Below are 22,723 nucleotides of genomic sequence, written 5' to 3' on the forward strand. Positions count from 1 at the left end.
ATATTCTATAGAAACGAAGATATGCGAGTTTGAAATTTTATATAATGTATTTGTAAAACGTGAGGCCTTAGTATGTATAACATTGTTTCAACAATCAAAGTGTTTATTTCAAATCTAAAAGACGGCGACTAAAATCATGCACAAATAGATTGTTTCCTTTTTTGTTATAAGAGTTTCCATAGTAACTAAGCATGAATATTACACATGGATTAAATTTTTTATGATGAGGCAATAAAGATCTTCGACCTGATTACATTGAGTGTAAAACCACGTCTGTATCTTCTATAGTAACGGGGATATGCGAGTTTGAAATTTTATATAATGTTTTGTAAAACGTGAGGCCTTAGTATGTATTACATTGTTTCAACAATCAAAGTGTTTATTTCAAATGTCCAAGACGACGACTACAATCATGCACAAATAGATTGTTTACTTTATTGTTATGAGAGTTTCCATAGTAACTAATCATGAATATTACACATGGACTAAATTTTTCCAGATGAGGCAAAATAGATCTTCGAACTGATTACATTGAGTGTAAAACCACTTCTGTATCTTCTATAGTAACGGAGATATGCGAGTTTGAAATTTTATATAATGTATTTGTAAAACGTGAGGCCTTAGTATATATTACATTGTTTCAACAATCAAAGTGGTTATTTCAAATCTCCTCGACGACGACTCCAATCATACACAAATAGATTGTTTACTTTATTGTAATGAGAGATTCCATAGTAACTAAGCATGAATATTAAACATGTATTAAATTTTTTGTGATGAGGCAATTGAGATCTTCGACCTGATAACATTGAGTGTAAAACCACGTCTGTATCTTCTATAGTAACGGAGATATGCGCGTTTGAAATTGTATATAATGTATTTGTAAAACTTGAAGCCTTAGTATGAATTACATTATCTCAACAATCAAAGTGGTTATTTCAAATCTCCACGACGACGACAACAATCATGCACAAATAGATTTTTACTTTATTGTTATGAGAGTTTCCATAGTAACTAAGCATGAATATTACACATGGATTAAATATTTTATGATGAGGCAATAGAGTTATCTACGACCTGATTACATTGAGTGTAAAACCACATCTGTATCTTCTATAGTAACGGAGATATGCGCGTTTGAAATTTTATATAATGTATTTGTAAAACGTGAGGCCTTAATATGTATTACATTGTTTCAACAATCAAAGTGGTTATTTCAAATATCAAGACGACGACTACAATCATGCACAAATAGATTGTTTACTTTATTGTTATGAGAGTTTCCATATTAACTAAGCACGAATATTACACATGTATTAATTTTTTTATGATGAAGCAATAGAGATCTTCGACCTGATTACATTGAGTGTAAAACCACTTCTGTATCTTCTATAGTAACGGAGATATGCGAGTTTGAAATTTCATATAATGTATTTGTTAAACGGAATTCCTTAGTATGTATAACATTGTTCCAACAATCAAAGTGGTTATTTCAAATCTCCAAAACGACGTCTACAATCATGCACAAATAGATTGTTTCCTTTTCTGAGATGAGAGTTTCCATGGTAACTAAGCATGTATATTACACATGGATTAAATTTTTTGTGATGAGGCAATTGAGATCTTCGACCTGATAACATTGAGTGTAAAACCACGTCTGTATCTTCTATAGTAACGGAGATATGCGCGTTTGAAATTGTATATAATGTATTTGTAAAACTTGAAGCCTTAGTATGAATTACATTATTTCAACAATCAAAGTGGTTATTTCAAATCTCCACGACGACGACAACAATCATGCACATATAGATTCTTTACTTTATTGTTATGAGAGTTTCCATAGTAACTAAGCATGAATATTACACATGGATTAAATATTTTATGATGAGGCAATAGAGTTATCTACGACCTGATTACATTGAGTGAAAAACCACATCTGTATCTTCTATAGTAACGGAGATATGCGCGTTTGAAATTTTATATAATGTATTTGTAAACGTGAGGCCTTAGTATGTATTACATTGTTTCAACAATCAAAGTGGTTATTTCAAATCTCCAAGACGACGACTACAATCATGCACAAATAGATTGTTTCCTTTTTTGTTATGAGCGTTTCCATAGTAACTAAGTATGAATCTTACACATGGATTAAATTTTTTATGATGAGGCAATAGAGATCTTCGACCTGATAACATTGAGTGTAAAACCACTTCTGTATATTCTATAGAAACGAAGATATGCGAGTTTGAAATTTTATATAATGTATTTGTAAAACGTGAGGCCTTAGTATGTATTACATTGTTTCAACAATCAAAGTGTTTATTTCAAATGTCCAAGACGACGACTACAATCATGCACAAATAGATTGTTTCCTTTTTTGTTATGAGAGTTTCCATAGTAACTAAGCATGAATATTACACATGGATTAAATTTTTTTATGATGAGGCAATAAAGACATTCGACCTGATTACATTGAGTGTAAAACCACTTCTGTATCTTCTATAGTAACGGAGATATGCGAGTTTGAAATTTTATATAATGTTTTGTAAAACGTGAGGCCTTAGTATGTATTACATTGTTTCAACAATCAAAGTGTTTATTTCAAATGTCCAAGACGACGAATACAATCATGCACAAATAGATTGTTTACTTTATTGTTATGAGAGATTCCATAGTAACTAAGCATGAATATTAAACATGTATTAAATTTTTTGTGATGAGGCAATTGAGATCTTCGACCTGATAACATTGAGTGTAAAACCACGTCTGTATCTTCTATAGTAACGGAGATATGCGCGTTTGAAATTGTATATAATGTATTTGTAAAACTTGAAGCCTTAGTATGAATTACATTATTTCAACAATCAAAGTGGTTATTTCAAATCTCCACGACGACGACAACAATCATGCACAAATAGATTCTTTACTTTATTGTTATGAGAGTTTCCATAGTAACTAAGCATGAATATTACACATGGATTAAATATTTTATGATGAGGCAATAGAGTTATCTTCGACCTGATTACATTGAGTGTAAAACCACGTCTGTATCTTCTATAGTAACGGAGATATGCGAGTTTGAAATTTTAGATAATGTTTTGTAAAACGTGAGGCCTTAGTATGTATTACATTGTTTCAACAATCAAAGTGTTTATTTCAAATGTCCAAGACGACGACTACAATCATACACAAATAGATTGTTTCCTTTTTTGTTATGAGAGTTTCCATAGTAACTAAGCATGAATATTACACATGGATTAAATTTTTTATGATGAGGCAATAAAGACATTCGACCTGATTACATTGAGTGTAAAACCACGTCTGTATCTTCTATAGTAACGGGGATATGCGAGTTTGAAATTTTATATAATGTTTTGTAAAACGTGAGGCCTTAGTATGTATTACATTGTTTCAACAATCAAAGTGTTTATTTCAAATGTCCAAGACGACGACTACAATCATGCACAAATAGATTGTTTACTTTATTGTTATGAGAGATTCCATAGTAACTAATCATGAATATTACACATGAACTAAATTTTTCCAGATGAGGCAAAATAGATCTTCGAACTGATTACATTGAGTGTAAAACCACTTCTGTATCTTCTATAGTAACGGAGATATGCGAGTTTGAAATTTTATATAATGTATTTGTAAAACGTGAGGCCTTAGTATGTATTACATTGTTTCAACAATCAAAGTGGTTATTTCAAATCTCCTCGACGACGACTCCAATCATACACAAATAGATTGTTTACTTTATTGTAATGAGAGATTCCATAGTAACTAAGCATGAATATTAAACATGTATTAAATTTTTTGTGATGAGGCAATTGAGATCTTCGACCTGATAACATTGAGTGTAAAACCACGTCTGTATCTTCTATAGTAACGGAGATATGCGCGTTTGAAATTGTATATAATGTATTTGTAAAACTTGAAGCCTTAGTATGAATTACATTATCTCAACAATCAAAGTGGTTATTTCAAATCTCCACGACGACGACAACAATCATGCACAAATAGATTTTTACTTTATTGTTATGAGAGTTTCCATAGTAACTAAGCATGAATATTACACATGGATTAAATATTTTATGATGAGGCAATAGAGTTATCTACGACCTGATTACATTGAGTGAAAAACCACATCTGTATCTTCTATAGTAACGGAGATATGCGCGTTTGAAATTTTATATAATGTATTTGTAAAACGTGAGGCCTTAATATGTATTACATTGTTTCAACAATCAAAGTGGTTATTTCAAATATCAAGACGACGACTACAATCATGCACAAATAGATTGTTTACTTTATTGTTATGAGAGTTTCCATAGTAACTAAGCACGAATATTACACATGGATTAATTTTTTTATGATGAAGCAATAGAGATCTTCGACCTGATTACATTGAGTGTAAAACCACTTCTGTATCTTCTATAGTAACGGAGATATGCGAGTTTGAAATTTCATATAATGTATTTGTTAAACGGAATTCCTTAGTATGTATAACATTGTTCCAACAATCAAAGTGGTTATTTCAAATCTCCAAAACGACGTCTACAATCATGCACAAATAGATTGTTTCCTTTTCTGAGATGAGAGTTTCCATGGTAACTAAGCATGTATATTACACATGGATTAAATTTTTTGTGATGAGGCAATTGAGATCTTCGACCTGATAACATTGAGTGTAAAACCACGTCTGTATCTTCTATAGTAACGGAGATATGCGCGTTTGAAATTGTATATAATGTATTTGTAAAACTTGAAGCCTTAGTATGAATTACATTATTTCAACAATCAAAGTGGTTATTTCAAATCTCCACGACGACGACAACAATCATGCACATATAGATTCTTTACTTTATTGTTATGAGAGTTTCCATAGTAACTAAGCATGAATATTACACATGGATTAAATATTTTATGATGAGGCAATAGAGTTATCTACGACCTGATTACATTGAGTGAAAAACCACATCTGTATCTTCTATAGTAACGGAGATATGCGCGTTTGAAATTTTATATAATGTATTTGTAAACGTGAGGCCTTAGTATGTATTACATTGTTTCAACAATCAAAGTGGTTATTTCAAATCTCCAAGACGACGACTACAATCATGCACAAATAGATTGTTTCCTTTTTTGTTATGAGCGTTTCCATAGTAACTAAGTATGAATCTTACACATGGATTAAATTTTTTATGATGAGGCAATAGAGATCTTCGACCTGATAACATTGAGTGTAAAACCACTTCTGTATATTCTATAGAAACGAAGATATGCGAGTTTGAAATTTTATATAATGTATTTGTAAAACGTGAGGCCTTAGTATGTATTACATTGTTTCAACAATCAAAGTGTTTATTTCAAATGTCCAAGACGACGACTACAATCATGCACAAATAGATTGTTTCCTTTTTTGTTATGAGAGTTTCCATAGTAACTAAGCATGAATATTACACATGGATTAAATTTTTTTATGATGAGGCAATAAAGACATTCGACCTGATTACATTGAGTGTAAAACCACGTCTGTATCTTCTATAGTAACGGAGATATGCGAGTTTGAAATTTTATATAATGTTTTGTAAAACGTGAGGCCTTAGTATGTATTACATTGTTTCAACAATCAAAGTGTTTATTTCAAATGTCCAAGACGACGACTACAATCATGCACAAATAGATTGTTTACTTTATTGTTATGAGAGATTCCATAGTAACTAAGCATGAATATTAAACATGTATTAAATTTTTTGTGATGAGGCAATTGAGATCTTCGACCTGATAACATTGAGTGTAAAACCACGTCTGTATCTTCTATAGTAACGGAGATATGCGCGTTTGAAATTGTATATAATGTATTTGTAAAACTTGAAGCCTTAGTATGAATTACATTATTTCAACAATCAAAGTGGTTATTTCAAATCTCCACGACGACGACAACAATCATGCACAAATAGATTCTTTACTTTATTGTTATGAGAGTTTCCATAGTAACTAAGCATGAATATTACACATGGATTAAATATTTTATGATGAGGCAATAGAGTTATCTTCGACCTGATTACATTGAGTGTAAAACCACGTCTGTATCTTCTATAGTAACGGAGATATGCGAGTTTGAAATTTTAGATAATGTTTTGTAAAACGTGAGGCCTTAGTATGTATTACATTGTTTCAACAATCAAAGTGTTTATTTCAAATGTCCAAGACGACGACTACAATCATACACAAATAGATTGTTTCCTTTTTTGTTATGAGAGTTTCCATAGTAACTAAGCATGAATATTACACATGGATTAATTTTTTTATGATGAAGCAATAGAGATCTTCGACCTGATTACATTGAGTGTAAAACCACTTCTGTATCTTCTATAGTAACGGAGATATGCGAGTTTGAAATTTCATATAATGTATTTGTTAAACGGAATTCCTTAGTATGTATAACATTGTTCCAACAATCAAAGTGGTTATTTCAAATCTCCAAAACGACGTCTACAATCATGCACAAATAGATTGTTTCCTTTTCTGAGATGAGAGTTTCCATGGTAACTAAGCATGTATATTACACATGGATTAAATTTTTTGTGATGAGGCAATTGAGATCTTCGACCTGATAACATTGAGTGTAAAACCACGTCTGTATCTTCTATAGTAACGGAGATATGCGCGTTTGAAATTGTATATAATGTATTTGTAAAACTTGAAGCCTTAGTATGAATTACATTATTTCAACAATCAAAGTGGTTATTTCAAATCTCCACGACGACGACAACAATCATGCACATATAGATTCTTTACTTTATTGTTATGAGAGTTTCCATAGTAACTAAGCATGAATATTACACATGGATTAAATATTTTATGAAGAGGCAATAGAGTTATCTACGACCTGATTACATTGAGTGAAAAACCACATCTGTATCTTCTATAGTAACGGAGATATGCGCGTTTGAAATTTTATATAATGTATTTGTAAACGTGAGGCCTTAGTATGTATTACATTGTTTCAACAATCAAAGTGGTTATTTCAAATCTCCAAGACGACGACTACAATCATGCACAAATAGATTGTTTCCTTTTTTGTTATGAGCGTTTCCATAGTAACTAAGTATGAATCTTACACATGGATTAAATTTTTTATGATGAGGCAATAGAGATCTTCGACCTGATAACATTGAGTGTAAAACCACTTCTGTATATTCTATAGAAACGAAGATATGCGAGTTTGAAATTTTATATAATGTATTTGTAAAACGTGAGGCCTTAGTATGTATTACATTGTTTCAACAATCAAAGTGTTTATTTCAAATGTCCAAGACGACGACTACAATCATGCACAAATAGATTGTTTCCTTTTTTGTTATGAGAGTTTCCATAGTAACTAAGCATGAATATTACACATGGATTAAATTTTTTTATGATGAGGCAATAAAGACATTCGACCTGATTACATTGAGTGTAAAACCACGTCTGTATCTTCTATAGTAACGGAGATATGCGAGTTTGAAATTTTATATAATGTTTTGTAAAACGTGAGGCCTTAGTATGTATTACATTGTTTCAACAATCAAAGTGTTTATTTCAAATGTCCAAGACGACGACTACAATCATGCACAAATAGATTGTTTACTTTATTGTTATGAGAGATTCCATAGTAACTAAGCATGAATATTAAACATGTATTAAATTTTTTGTGATGAGGCAATTGAGATCTTCGACCTGATAACATTGAGTGTAAAACCACGTCTGTATCTTCTATAGTAACGGAGATATGCGCGTTTGAAATTGTATATAATGTATTTGTAAAACTTGAAGCCTTAGTATGAATTACATTATTTCAACAATCAAAGTGGTTATTTCAAATCTCCACGACGACGACAACAATCATGCACAAATAGATTCTTTACTTTATTGTTATGAGAGTTTCCATAGTAACTAAGCATGAATATTACACATGGATTAAATATTTTATGATGAGGCAATAGAGTTATCTTCGACCTGATTACATTGAGTGTAAAACCACGTCTGTATCTTCTATAGTAACGGAGATATGCGAGTTTGAAATTTTAGATAATGTTTTGTAAAACGTGAGGCCTTAGTATGTATTACATTGTTTCAACAATCAAAGTGTTTATTTCAAATGTCCAAGACGACGACTACAATCATACACAAATAGATTGTTTCCTTTTTTGTTATGAGAGTTTCCATAGTAACTAAGCATGAATATTACACATGGATTAAATTTTTTATGATGAGGCAATAAAGACATTCGACCTGATTACATTGAGTGTAAAACCACGTCTGTATCTTCTATAGTAACGGGGATATGCGAGTTTGAAATTTTATATAATGTTTTGTAAAACGTGAGGCCTTAGTATGTATTACATTGTTTCAACAATCAAAGTGTTTATTTCAAATGTCCAAGACGACGACTACAATCATGCACAAATAGATTGTTTACTTTATTGTTATGAGAGATTCCATAGTAACTAATCATGAATATTACACATGAACTAAATTTTTCCAGATGAGGCAAAATAGATCTTCGAACTGATTACATTGAGTGTAAAACCACTTCTGTATCTTCTATAGTAACGGAGATATGCGAGTTTGAAATTTTATATAATGTATTTGTAAAACGTGAGGCCTTAGTATGTATTACATTGTTTCAACAATCAAAGTGGTTATTTCAAATCTCCTCGACGACGACTCCAATCATACACAAATAGATTGTTTACTTTATTGTAATGAGAGATTCCATAGTAACTAAGCATGAATATTAAACATGTATTAAATTTTTTGTGATGAGGCAATTGAGATCTTCGACCTGATAACATTGAGTGTAAAACCACGTCTGTATCTTCTATAGTAACGGAGATATGCGCGTTTGAAATTGTATATAATGTATTTGTAAAACGTCAGGCCTTAGTATGAATTAGATTGTATCAACAATCAAAGTGGTTATTTCAAATGTCCAAGACGACGACTACAATCATGCACAAATAGATTGTTTACTTTATTGTTATGAGAGATTCCATAGTAACTAATCATGAATATTACACATGAACTAAATTTTTCCAGATGAGGCAAAATAGATCTTCGAACTGATTACATTGAGTGTAAAACCACTTCTGTATCTTCTATAGTAACGGAGATATGCGAGTTTGAAATTTTATATAATGTATTTGTAAAACGTGAGGCCTTAGTATGTATTACATTGTTTCAACAATCAAAGTGGTTATTTCAAATCTCCTCGACGACGACTCCAATCATACACAAATAGATTGTTTCCTTTTCTGATATGAGAGTTTCCATGGTAACTAAGCATGTATATTACACATGGATTAAATTTTTTATGACGAGGCAATAGAGATCTTCGACCTGATTACATTGAGTGTAAAACCACGTCTGTATCTTCTATAGTAACGGAGATGTGCTCGTTTGAAATGTTATATAATGTATTTGTAAAACGTCAGGCCTTAGTATGAATTAGATTGTATCAACAATCAAAGTGGTTATTTCAAATCTCCTCGACGACGACTCCAATCATACACAAATAGATTGTTTACTTTATTGTAATGAGAGTTTCCATAGTAACTAAGCATGAATATTACACATGTATTAAATTTTTTGTGATGAGGCAATTGAGATCTTCGACCTGATAACATTGAGTGTAAAACCACGTCTGTATCTTCTATAGTAACGGAGATATGCGCGTTTGAAATTGTATATAATGTATTTGTAAAACTTGAAGCCTTAGGATGAATTACATTATTTCAACAATCAAAGTGGTTATTTCAAATCTCCACGACGACGACAACAATCATGCACATATAGATTCTTTACTTTATTGTTATGAGAGTTTCCATAGTAACTAATCATGAATATTACACATGGATTAAATATTTTATGATGAGGCAATAGAGTCATCTACGACCTGATTACATTGAGTGAAAAACCACATCTGTATCTTCTATAGTAACGGAGATATGCGCGTTTGAAATTTTATATAATGTATTTGTAAACGTGAGGCCTTAGTATGTATTACATTGTTTCAACAATCAAAGTGGTTATTTCAAATCTCCAAGACGACGACTACAATCATGCACAAATAGATTGTTTCCTTTTTTGTTATGAGAGTTTCCATAGTAACTAAGTATGAATCTTACACATGGATTAAATTTTTTATGATGAGGCAATAGAGATCTTCGACCTGATAACATTGAGTGTAAAACCACTTCTGTATATTCTATAGAAACGAAGATATGCGAGTTTGAAATTTTATATAATGTATTTGTAAAACGTGAGGCCTTAGTATGTATTACATTGTTTCAACAATCAAAGTGTTTATTTCAAATCTAAAAGACGGCGACTAAAATCATGCACAAATAGATTGTTTCCTTTTTTGTTATAAGAGTTTCCATAGTAACTAAGCATGAATATTACACATGGATTAAATTTTTTATGATGAGGCAATAAAGATCTTCGAACTGATTACATTGAGTGTAAAACCACGTCTGTATCTTCTATAGTAACGGGGATATGCGAGTTTGAAATTTTATATAATGTTTTGTAAAACGTGAGGCCTTAGTATGTATTACATTGTTTCAACAATCAAAGTGTTTATTTCAAATGTCCAAGACGACGACTACAATCATGCACAAATAGATTGTTTACTTTATTGTTATGAGAGTTTCCATAGTAACTAATCATGAATATTACACATGGACTAAATTTTTCCAGATGAGGCAAAATAGATCTTCGAACTGATTACATTGAGTGTAAAACCACTTCTGTATCTTCTATAGTAACGGAGATATGCGAGTTTGAAATTTTATATAATGTATTTGTAAAACGTGAGGCCTTAGTATATATTACATTGTTTCAACAATCAAAGTGGTTATTTCAAATCTCCTCGACGACGACTCCAATCATACACAAATAGATTGTTTACTTTATTGTAATGAGAGATTCCATAGTAACTAAGCATGAATATTAAACATGTATTAAATTTTTTGTGATGAGGCAATTGAGATCTTCGACCTGATAACATTGAGTGTAAAACCACGTCTGTATCTTCTATAGTAACGGAGATATGCGCTTTTGAAATTGTATATAATGTATTTGTAAAACTTGAAGCCTTAGTATGAATTACATTATTTCAACAATCAAAGTGGTTATTTCAAATCTCCACGACGACGACAACAATCATGCACAAATAGATTCTTTACTTTATTGTTATGAGAGTTTCCATAGTAACTAAGCATGAATATTACACATGGATTAAATATTTTATGATGAGGCAATAGAGTTATCTTCGACCTGATTATATTGAGTGTAAAACCACGTCTGTATCTTCTATAGTAACGGAGATATGCGAGTTTGAAATTTTATATAATGTTTTGTAAAACGTGAGGCCTTAGTATGTATTACATTGTTTCAACAATCAAAGTGATTATTTCAAATGTCCAAGACGACGACTACAATCATGCACAAATAGATTGTTTCCTTTTTTGTTATGAGAGTTTCCATAGTAACTAAGCATGAATATTACACATGGATTAAATTTTTTATGATGAGGCAATAAAGACATTCGACCTGATTACATTGAGTGTAAAACCACGTCTGTATCTTCTATAGTAACGGGGATATGCGAGTTTGAAATTTTATATAATGTTTTGTAAAACGTGAGGCCTTAGTATGTATTACATTGTTTCAACAATCAAAGTGTTTATTTCAAATGTCCAAAACGACGACTACAATCATGCACAAATAGATTGTTTACTTTATTGTTATGAGAGATTCCATAGTAACTAATCATGAATATTACACATGAACTAAATTTTTCCAGATGAGGCAAAATAGATCTTCGAACTGATTACATTGAGTGTAAAACCACTTCTGTATCTTCTATAGTAACGGAGATATGCGAGTTTGAAATTTTATATAATGTATTTGTAAAACGTGAGGCCTTAGTATGTATTACATTGTTTCAACAATCAAAGTGGTTATTTCAAATCTCCTCGACGACGACTCCAATCATACACAAATAGATTGTTTACTTTATTGTAATGAGAGATTCCATAGTAACTAATCATGAATATTAAACATGTATTAAATTTTTTGTGATGAGGCAATTGAGATCTTCGACCTGATAACATTGAGTGTAAAACCACGTCTGTATCTTCTATAGTAACGGAGATATGCGCGTTTGAAATTTCATATAATGTATTTGTTAAACGGAAGGCCTTAGTATGTATAACATTGTTGCAACAATCAAAGTGGTTATTTCAAATCTCCACGACGACGACAACAATCATGCACAAATAGATTCTTTACTTTATTGTTATGAGAGTTTCCATAGTAACTAAGCATGAATATTACACATGGATTAAATATTTTATGATGAGGCAATAGAGTTATCTACGACCTGATTACATTGAGTGTAAAACCACGTCTGTATCTTCTATAGTAACGGAGATATGCGCGTTTGAAATTGTATATAATGTATTTGTAAAACTTGAAGCCTTAGTATGAATTACATTATTTCAACAATCAAAGTGGTTATTTCAAATCTCCACGACGACGACAACAATCATGCACAAATAGATTGTTTACTTTATTGTTATGAGAGTTTCCATAGTAACTAAGCATGAATATTACACATGGATTAATTTTTTTATGATGAAGCAATAGAGATCTTCGACCTGATTACATTGAGTGTAGAACCACTTCTGTATCTTCTATAGTAACGGAGATATGCGAGTTTGAAATTTCATATAATGTATTTGTTAAACGGAAGGCCTTAGTATGTATAACATTGTTGCAACAATCAAAGTGGTTATTTCAAATCTCCAAAACGACGTCTACAATCATGCACAAATAGATTGTTTCCTTTTCTGATATGAGAGTTTCCATGGTAACTAAGCATGTATATTACACATGGATTAAATTTTTTATGACGAGGCAAAATAGATCTTCGACCTGATTACATTGAGTGTAAAACCACGTCTGTATCTTCTATAGTAACGGAGATGTGCTCGTTTGAAATTTTATATAATGTATTTGTAAAACGTCAGGCCTTAGTATGAATTAGATTGTATCAACAATCAAAGTGGTTATTTCAAATCTCCTCGACGACGACTCCAATCATACACAAATAGATTGTTTACTTTATTGTAATGAGAGATTCCATAGTAACTAAGCATGAATATTACACATGTATTAAATTTTTTGTGATGAGGCAATTGAGATCTTCGACCTGATAACATTGAGTGTAAAACCACGTCTGTATCTTCTATAGTAACGGAGATATGCGCGTTTGAAATTGTATATAATGTATTTGTAAAACTTGAAGCCTTAGTATGAATTACATTATTTCAACAATCAAAGTGGTTATTTCAAATCTCCACGACGACGACAACAATCATGCACATATAGATTCTTTACTTTATTGTTATGAGAGTTTCCATAGTAACTAAGCATGAATATTACACATGGATTAAATATTTTATGATGAGGCAATAGAGTCATCTACGACCTGATTACATTGAGTGAAAAACCACATCTGTATCTTCTATAGTAACGGAGATATGCGCGTTTGAAATTTTATATAATGTATTTGTAAAACGTGAGGCCTTAGTATGTATTACATTGTTTCAACAATCAAAGTGGTTATTTCAAATCTCCAAGACGACGACTACAATCATGCACAAATAGATTGTTTCCTTTTTTGTTATGAGAGTTTCCATAGTAACTAAGTATGAATCTTACACATGGATTAAATTTTTTATGATGAGGCAATAGAGATCTTCGACCTGATAACATTGAGTGTAAAACCACTTCTGTATATTCTATAGAAACGAAGATATGCGAGTTTGAAATTTTATATAATGTATTTGTAAAACGTGAGGCCTTAGTATGTATTACATTGTTTCAACAATCAAAGTGTTTATTTCAAATGTCCAAGACGACGACTACAATCATGCACAAATAGATTGTTTCCTTTTTTGTTATGAGAGTTTCCATAGTAACTAAGCATGAATATTACACATGGATTAAATTTTTTTATGATGAGGCAATAAAGACATTCGACCTGATTACATTGAGTGTAAAACCACGTCTGTATCTTCTATAGTAACGGAGATATGCGAGTTTGAAATTTTATATAATGTTTTGTAAAACGTGAGGCCTTAGTATGTATTACATTGTTTCAACAATCAAAGTGTTTATTTCAAATGTCCAAGACGACGACTACAATCATGCACAAATAGATTGTTTACTTTATTGTTATGAGAGATTCCATAGTAACTAAGCATGAATATTAAACATGTATTAAATTTTTTGTGATGAGGCAATTGAGATCTTCGACCTGATAACATTGAGTGTAAAACCACGTCTGTATCTTCTATAGTAACGGAGATATGCGCGTTTGAAATTGTATATAATGTATTTGTAAAACTTGAAGCCTTAGTATGAATTACATTATTTCCACAATCAAAGTGGTTATTTCAAATCTCCACGACGACGACAACAATCATGCACAAATAGATTCTTTACTTTATTGTTATGAGAGTTTCCATAGTAACTAAGCATGAATATTACACATGGATTAAATATCTTATGATGAGGCAATAGAGCTATCTTCGACCTGATTACATTGAGTGTAAAACCACGTCTGTATCTTCTATAGTAACGGAGATATGCGAGTTTGAAATTTTAGATAATGTTTTGTAAAACGTGAGGCCTTAGTATGTATTACATTGTTTCAACAATCAAAGTGTTTATTTCAAATGTCCAAGACGACGACTACAATCATACACAAATAGATTGTTTCCTTTTTTGTTATGAGAGTTTCCATAGTAACTAAGCATGAATATTACACATGGATTAAATTTTTTATGATGAGGCAATAAAGACATTCGACCTGATTACATTGAGTGTAAAACCACGTCTGTATCTTCTATAGTAACGGGGATATGCGAGTTTGAAATTTTATATAATGTTTTGTAAAACGTGAGGCCTTAGTATGTATTACATTGTTTCAACAATCAAAGTGTTTATTTCAAATGTCCAAGACGACGACTACAATCATGCACAAATAGATTGTTTACTTTATTGTTATGAGAGATTCCATAGTAACTAATCATGAATATTACACATGAACTTAATTTTTCCAGATGAGGCAAAATAGATCTTCGAACTGATTACATTGAGTGTAAAACCACTTCTGTATCTTCTATAGTAACGGAGATATGCGAGTTTGAAATTTTATATAATGTATTTGTAAAACGTGAGGCCTTAGTATGTATTACATTGTTTCAACAATCAAAGTGGTTATTTCAAATCTCCTCGACGACGACTCCAATCATACACAAATAGATTGTTTACTTTATTGTAATGAGAGATTCCATAGTAACTAAGCATGAATATTAAACATGTATTAAATTTTTTGTGATGAGGCAATTGAGATCTTCGACCTGATAACATTGAGTGTAAAACCACGTCTGTATCTTCTATAGTAACGGAGATATGCGCGTTTGAAATTGTATATAATGTATTTGTAAAACGTCAGGCCTTAGTATGAATTAGATTGTATCAACAATCAAAGTGGTTATTTCAAATGTCCAAGACGACGACTACAATCATGCACAAATAGATTGTTTACTTTATTGTTATGAGAGATTCCATAGTAACTAATCATGAATATTACACATGAACTAAATTTTTTGTGATGGGGCAATTGAGATCTTCGACCTGATAACATTGAGTGTAAAACCACGTCTGTATCTTCTATAGTAACGGAGATATGCGCGTTTGAAATTGTATATAATGTATTTGTAAAACTTGAAGCCTTAGGATGAATTACATTATTTCAACAATCAAAGTGGTTATTTCAAATCTCCACGACGACGACAACAATCATGCACATATAGATTCTTTACTTTATTGTTATGAGAGTTTCCATAGTAACTAAGCATGAATATTACACATGGATTAAATATTTTATGATGAGGCAATAGAGTCATCTACGACCTGATTACATTGAGTGAAAAACCACATCTGTATCTTCTATAGTAACGGAGATATGCGCGTTTGAAATTTTATATAATGTATTTGTAAACGTGAGGCCTTAGTATGTATTACATTGTTTCAACAATCAAAGTGGTTATTTCAAATCTCACAGACGACGACTACAATCATGCACAAATAGATTGTTTCCTTTTTTGTTATGAGAGTTTCCATAGTAACTAAGTATGAATCTTACACATGGATTAAATTTTTTATGATGAGGCAATAGAGATCTTCGACCTGATAACATTGAGTGTAAAACCACTTCTGTATATTCTATAGAAACGAAGATATGCGAGTTTGAAATTTTATATAATGTATTTGTAAAACGTGAGGCCTTAGTATGTATTACATTGTTTCAACAATCAAAGTGTTTATTTCAAATCTAAAAGACGGCGACTAAAATCATGCACAAATAGATTGTTTCCTTTTTTGTTATAAGAGTTTCCATAGTAACTAAGCATGAATATTACACATGGATTAAATTTTTTATGATGAGGCAATAAAGATCTTCGAACTGATTACATTGAGTGTAAAACCACGTCTGTATCTTCTATAGTAACGGGGATATGCGAGTTTGAAATTTTATATAATGTTTTGTAAAACGTGAGGCCTTAGTATGTATTACATTGTTTCAACAATCAAAGTGTTTATTTCAAATGTCCAAGACGACGACTACAATCATGCACAAATAGATTGTTTACTTTATTGTTATGAGAGTTTCCATAGTAACTAATCATGAATATTACACATGGACTAAATTTTTCCAGATGAGGCAAAATAGATCTTCGAACTGATTACATTGAGTGTAAAACCACTTCTGTATCTTCTATAGTAACGGAGATATGCGAGTTTGAAATTTTATATAATGTATTTGTAAAACGTGAGGCCTTAGTATATATTACATTGTTTCAACAATCAAAGTGGTTATTTCAAATCTCCTCGACGACGACTCCAATCATACACAAATAGATTGTTTACTTTATTGTAATGAGAGATTCCATAGTAACTAAGCATGAATATTAAACATGTATTAAATTTTTTGTGATGAGGCAATTGAGATCTTCGACCTGATAACATTGAGTGTAAAACCACGTCTGTATCTTCTATAGTAACGGAGATATGCGCTTTTGAAATTATATATAATGTATTTGTAAAACTTGAAGCCTTAGTATGAATTACATTATTTCAACAATCAAAGTGGTTATTTCAAATCTCCACGACGACGACAACAATCATGCACAAATAGATTCTTTACTTTATTGTTATGAGAGTTTCCATAGTAACTAAGCATGAATATTACACATGGATTAAATATTTTATGATGAGGCAATAGAGTTATCTTCGACCTGATTACATTGAGTGTAAAACCACGTCTGTATCTTCTATAGTAACGGAGATATGCGAGTTTGAAATTTTATATAATGTTTTGTAAAACGTGAGGCCTTAGTATGTATTACATTGTTTCAACAATCAAAGTGATTATTTCAAATGTCCAAGACGACGACTACAATCATGCACAAATAGATTGTTTCCTTTTTTGTTATGAGAGTTTCCATAGTAACTAAGCATGAATATTACACATGGATTAAATTTTTTATGATGAGGCAATAAAGACATTCGACCTGATTACATTGAGTGTAAAACCACGTCTGTATCTTCTATAGTAACGGGGATATGCGAGTTTGAAATTTTATATAATGTTTTGTAAAACGTGAGGCCTTAGTATGTATTACATTGTTTCAACAATCAAAGTGTTTATTTCAAATGTCCAAAACGACGACTACAATCATGCACAAATAGATTGTTTACTTTATTGTTATGAGAGATTCCATAGTAACTAATCATGAATATTACACATGAACTAAATTTTTCCAGATGAGGCAAAATAGATCTTCGAACTGATTACATTGAGTGTAAAACCACTTCTGTATCTTCTATAGTAACGGAGATATGCGAGTTTGAAATTTTATATAATGTATTTGTAAAACGTGAGGCCTTAGTATGTATTACATTGTTTCAACAATCAAAGTGGTTATTTCAAATCTCCTCGAGGACGACTCCAATCATACACAAATAGATTGTTTACTTTATTGTAATGAGAGATTCCATAGTAACTAATCATGAATATTAAACATGTATTAAATTTTTTGTGATGAGGCAATTGAGATCTTCGACCTGATAACATTGAGTGTAAAACCACGTCTGTATCTTCTATAGTAACGGAGATATGCGCGTTTGAAATTTCATATAATGTATTTGTTAAACGGAAGGCCTTAGTATGTATAACATTGTTGCAACAATCAAAGTGGTTATTTCAAATCTCCACGACGACGACAACAATCATGCACAAATAGATTCTTTACTTTATTGTTATGAGAGTTTCCATAGTAACTAAGCATGAATATTACACATGGATTAAATATTTTATGATGAGGCAATAGAGTTATCTACGACCTGATTACATTGAGTGTAAAACCACGTCTGTATCTTCTATAGTAACGGAGATATGCGCGTTTGAAATTGTATATAATGTATTTGTAAAACTTGAAGCCTTAGTATGAATTACATTATTTCAACAATCAAAGTGGTTATTTCAAATCTCCACGACGACGACAACAATCATGCACAAATAGATTGTTTACTTTATTGTTATGAGAGTTTCCATAGTAACTAAGCATGAATATTACACATGGATTAATTTTTTTATGATGAAGCAATAGAGATCTTCGACCTGATTACATTGAGTGTAAAACCACGTCTGTATCTTCTATAGTAACGGAGATGTGCTCGTTTGAAATTTTATATAATGTATTTGTAAAACGTCAGGCCTTAGTATGAATTAGATTGTATCAACAATCAAAGTGGTTATTTCAAATCTCCTCGACGACGACTCCAATCATACACAAATAGATTGTTTACTTTATTGTAATGAGAGATTCCATAGTAACTAAGCATGAATATTACACATGTATTAAATTTTTTGTGATGAGGCAATTGAGATCTTCGACCTGATAACATTGAGTGTAAAACCACGTCTGTATCTTCTATAGTAACGGAGATATGCGCGTTTGAAATTGTATATAATGTATTTGTAAAACTTGAAGCCTTAGGATGAATTACATTATTTCAACAATCAAAGTGGTTATTTCAAATCTCCACGACGACGACAACAATCATGCACATATAGATTCTTTACTTTATTGTTATGAGAGTTTCCATAGTAACTAAGCATGAATATTACACATGGATTAAATATTTTATGATGAGGCAATAGAGTTATCTACGACCTGATTACATTGAGTGAAAAACCACATCTGTATCTTCTATAGTAACGGAGATATGCGCGTTTGAAATTTTATATAATGTATTTGTAAACGTGAGGCCTTAGTATGTATTACATTGTTTCAACAATCAAAGTGGTTATTTCAAATCTCCAAGACGACGACTACAATCATGCACAAATAGATTGTTTCCTTTTTTGTTATGAGCGTTTCCATAGTAACTAAGTATGAATCTTACACATGGATTAAATTTTTTATGATGAGGCAATAGAGATCTTCGACCTGATAACATTGAGTGTAAAACCACTTCTGTATATTCTATAGAAACGAAGATATGCGAGTTTGAAATTTTATATAATGTATTTGTAAAACGTGAGGCCTTAGTATGTATTACATTGTTTCAACAATCAAAGTGTTTATTTCAAATGTCCAAGACGACGACTACAATCATGCACAAATAGATTGTTTCCTTTTTTGTTATGAGAGTTTCCATAGTAACTAAGCATGAATATTACACATGGATTAAATTTTTTTATGATGAGGCAATAAAGACATTCGACCTGATTACATTGAGTGTAAAACCACGTCTGTATCTTCTATAGTAACGGAGATATGCGAGTTTGAAATTTTATATAATGTTTTGTAAAACGTGAGGCCTTAGTATGTATTACATTGTTTCAACAATCAAAGTGTTTATTTCAAATGTCCAAGACGACGACTACAATCATGCACAAATAGATTGTTTACTTTATTTTTATGAGAGATTCCATAGTAACTAAGCATGAATATTAAACATGTATTAAATTTTTTGTGATGAGGCAATTGAGATCTTCGACCTGATAACATTGAGTGTAAAACCACGTCTGTATCTTCTATAGTAACGGAGATATGCGCGTTTGAAATTGTATATAATGTATTTGTAAAACTTGAAGCCTTAGTATGAATTACATTATTTCAACAATCAAAGTGGTTATTTCAAATCTCCACGACGACGACAACAATCATGCACAAATAGATTCTTTACTTTATTGTTATGAGAGTTTCCATAGTAACTAAGCATGAATATTACACATGGATTAAATATTTTATGATGAGGCAATAGAGTTATCTTCGACCTGATTACATTGAGTGTAAAACCACGTCTGTATCTTCTATAGTAACGGAGATATGCGAGTTTGAAATTTTAGATAATGTTTTGTAAAACGTGAGGCCTTAGTATGTATTACATTGTTTCAACAATCAAAGTGTTTATTTCAAATGTCCAAGACGACGACTACAATCATACACAAATAGATTGTTTCCTTTTTTGTTATGAGAGTTTCCATAGTAACTAAGCATGAATATTACACATGGATTAAATTTTTTATGATGAGGCAATAAAGACATTCGACCTGATTACATTGAGTGTAAAACCACGTCTGTATCTTCTATAGTAACGGGGATATGCGAGTTTGAAATTTTATATAATGTTTTGTAAAACGTGAGGCCTTAGTATGTATTACATTGTTTCAACAATCAAAGTGTTTATTTCAAATGTCCAAGACGACGACTACAATCATGCACAAATAGATTGTTTACTTTATTGTTATGAGAGATTCCATAGTAACTAATCATGAATATTACACATGAACTAAATTTTTCCAGATGAGGCAAAATAGATCTTCGAACTGATTACATTGAGTGTAAAACCACTTCTGTATCTTCTATAGTAACGGAGATATGCGAGTTTGAAATTTTATATAATGTATTTGTAAAACGTGAGGCCTTAGTATGTATTACATTGTTTCAACAATCAAAGTGGTTATTTCAAATCTCCTCGACGACGACTCCAATCATACACAAATAGATTGTTTACTTTATTGTAATGAGAGATTCCATAGTAACTAAGCATGAATATTAAACATGTATTAAATTTTTTGTGATGAGGCAATTGAGATCTTCGACCTGATAACATTGAGTGTAAAACCACGTCTGTATCTTCTATAGTAACGGAGATATGCGCGTTTGAAATTGTATATAATGTATTTGTAAAACGTCAGGCCTTAGTATGAATTAGATTGTATCAACAATCAAAGTGGTTATTTCAAATGTCCAAGACGACGACTACAATCATGCACAAATAGATTGTTTACTTTATTGTTATGAGAGATTCCATAGTAACTAATCATGAATATTACACATGAACTAAATTTTTCCAGATGAGGCAAAATAGATCTTCGAACTGATTACATTGAGTGTAAAACCACTTCTGTATCTTCTATAGTAACGGAGATATGCGAGTTTGAAATTTTATATAATGTATTTGTAAAACGTGAGGCCTTAGTATGTATTACATTGTTTCAACAATCAAAGTGGTTATTTCAAATCTCCTCGACGACGACTCCAATCATACACAAATAGATTGTTTCCTTTTCTGATATGAGAGTTTCCATGGTAACTAAGCATGTATATTACACATGGATTAAATTTTTTATGACGAGGCAATAGAGATCTTCGACCTGATTACATTGAGTGTAAAACCACGTCTGTATCTTCTATAGTAACGGAGATGTGCTCGTTTGAAATGTTATATAATGTATTTGTAAAACGTCAGGCCTTAGTATGAATTAGATTGTATCAACAATCAAAGTGGTTATTTCAAATCTCCTCGACGACGACTCCAATCATACACAAATAGATTGTTTACTTTATTGTAATGAGAGTTTCCATAGTAACTAAGCATGAATATTACACATGTATTAAATTTTTTGTGATGAGGCAATTGAGATCTTCGACCTGATAACATTGAGTGTAAAACCACGTCTGTATCTTCTATAGTAACGGAGATATGCGCGTTTGAAATTGTATATAATGTATTTGTAAAACTTGAAGCCTTAGGATGAATTACATTATTTCAACAATCAAAGTGGTTATTTCAAATCTCCACGACGACGACAACAATCATGCACATATAGATTCTTTACTTTATTGTTATGAGAGTTTCCATAGTAACTAAGCATGAATATTACACATGGATTAAATATTTTATGATGAGGCAATAGAGTCATCTACGACCTGATTACATTGAGTGAAAAACCACATCTGTATCTTCTATAGTAACGGAGATATGCGCGTTTGAAATTTTATATAATGTATTTGTAAACGTGAGGCCTTAGTATGTATTACATTGTTTCAACAATCAAAGTGGTTATTTCAAATCTCCAAGACGACGACTACAATCATGCACAAATAGATTGTTTCCTTTTTTGTTATGAGAGTTTCCATAGTAACTAAGTATGAATCTTACACATGGATTAAATTTTTTATGATGAGGCAATAGAGATCTTCGACCTGATAACATTGAGTGTAAAACCACTTCT

The sequence above is a fragment of the Lepisma saccharinum genome, chromosome 14 (assembly GCF_977018435.1).
Source record: "Lepisma saccharinum chromosome 14, izLepSacc3.1, whole genome shotgun sequence".
In the NCBI taxonomy this organism is placed as follows: domain Eukaryota; kingdom Metazoa; phylum Arthropoda; class Insecta; order Zygentoma; family Lepismatidae; genus Lepisma; species Lepisma saccharinum.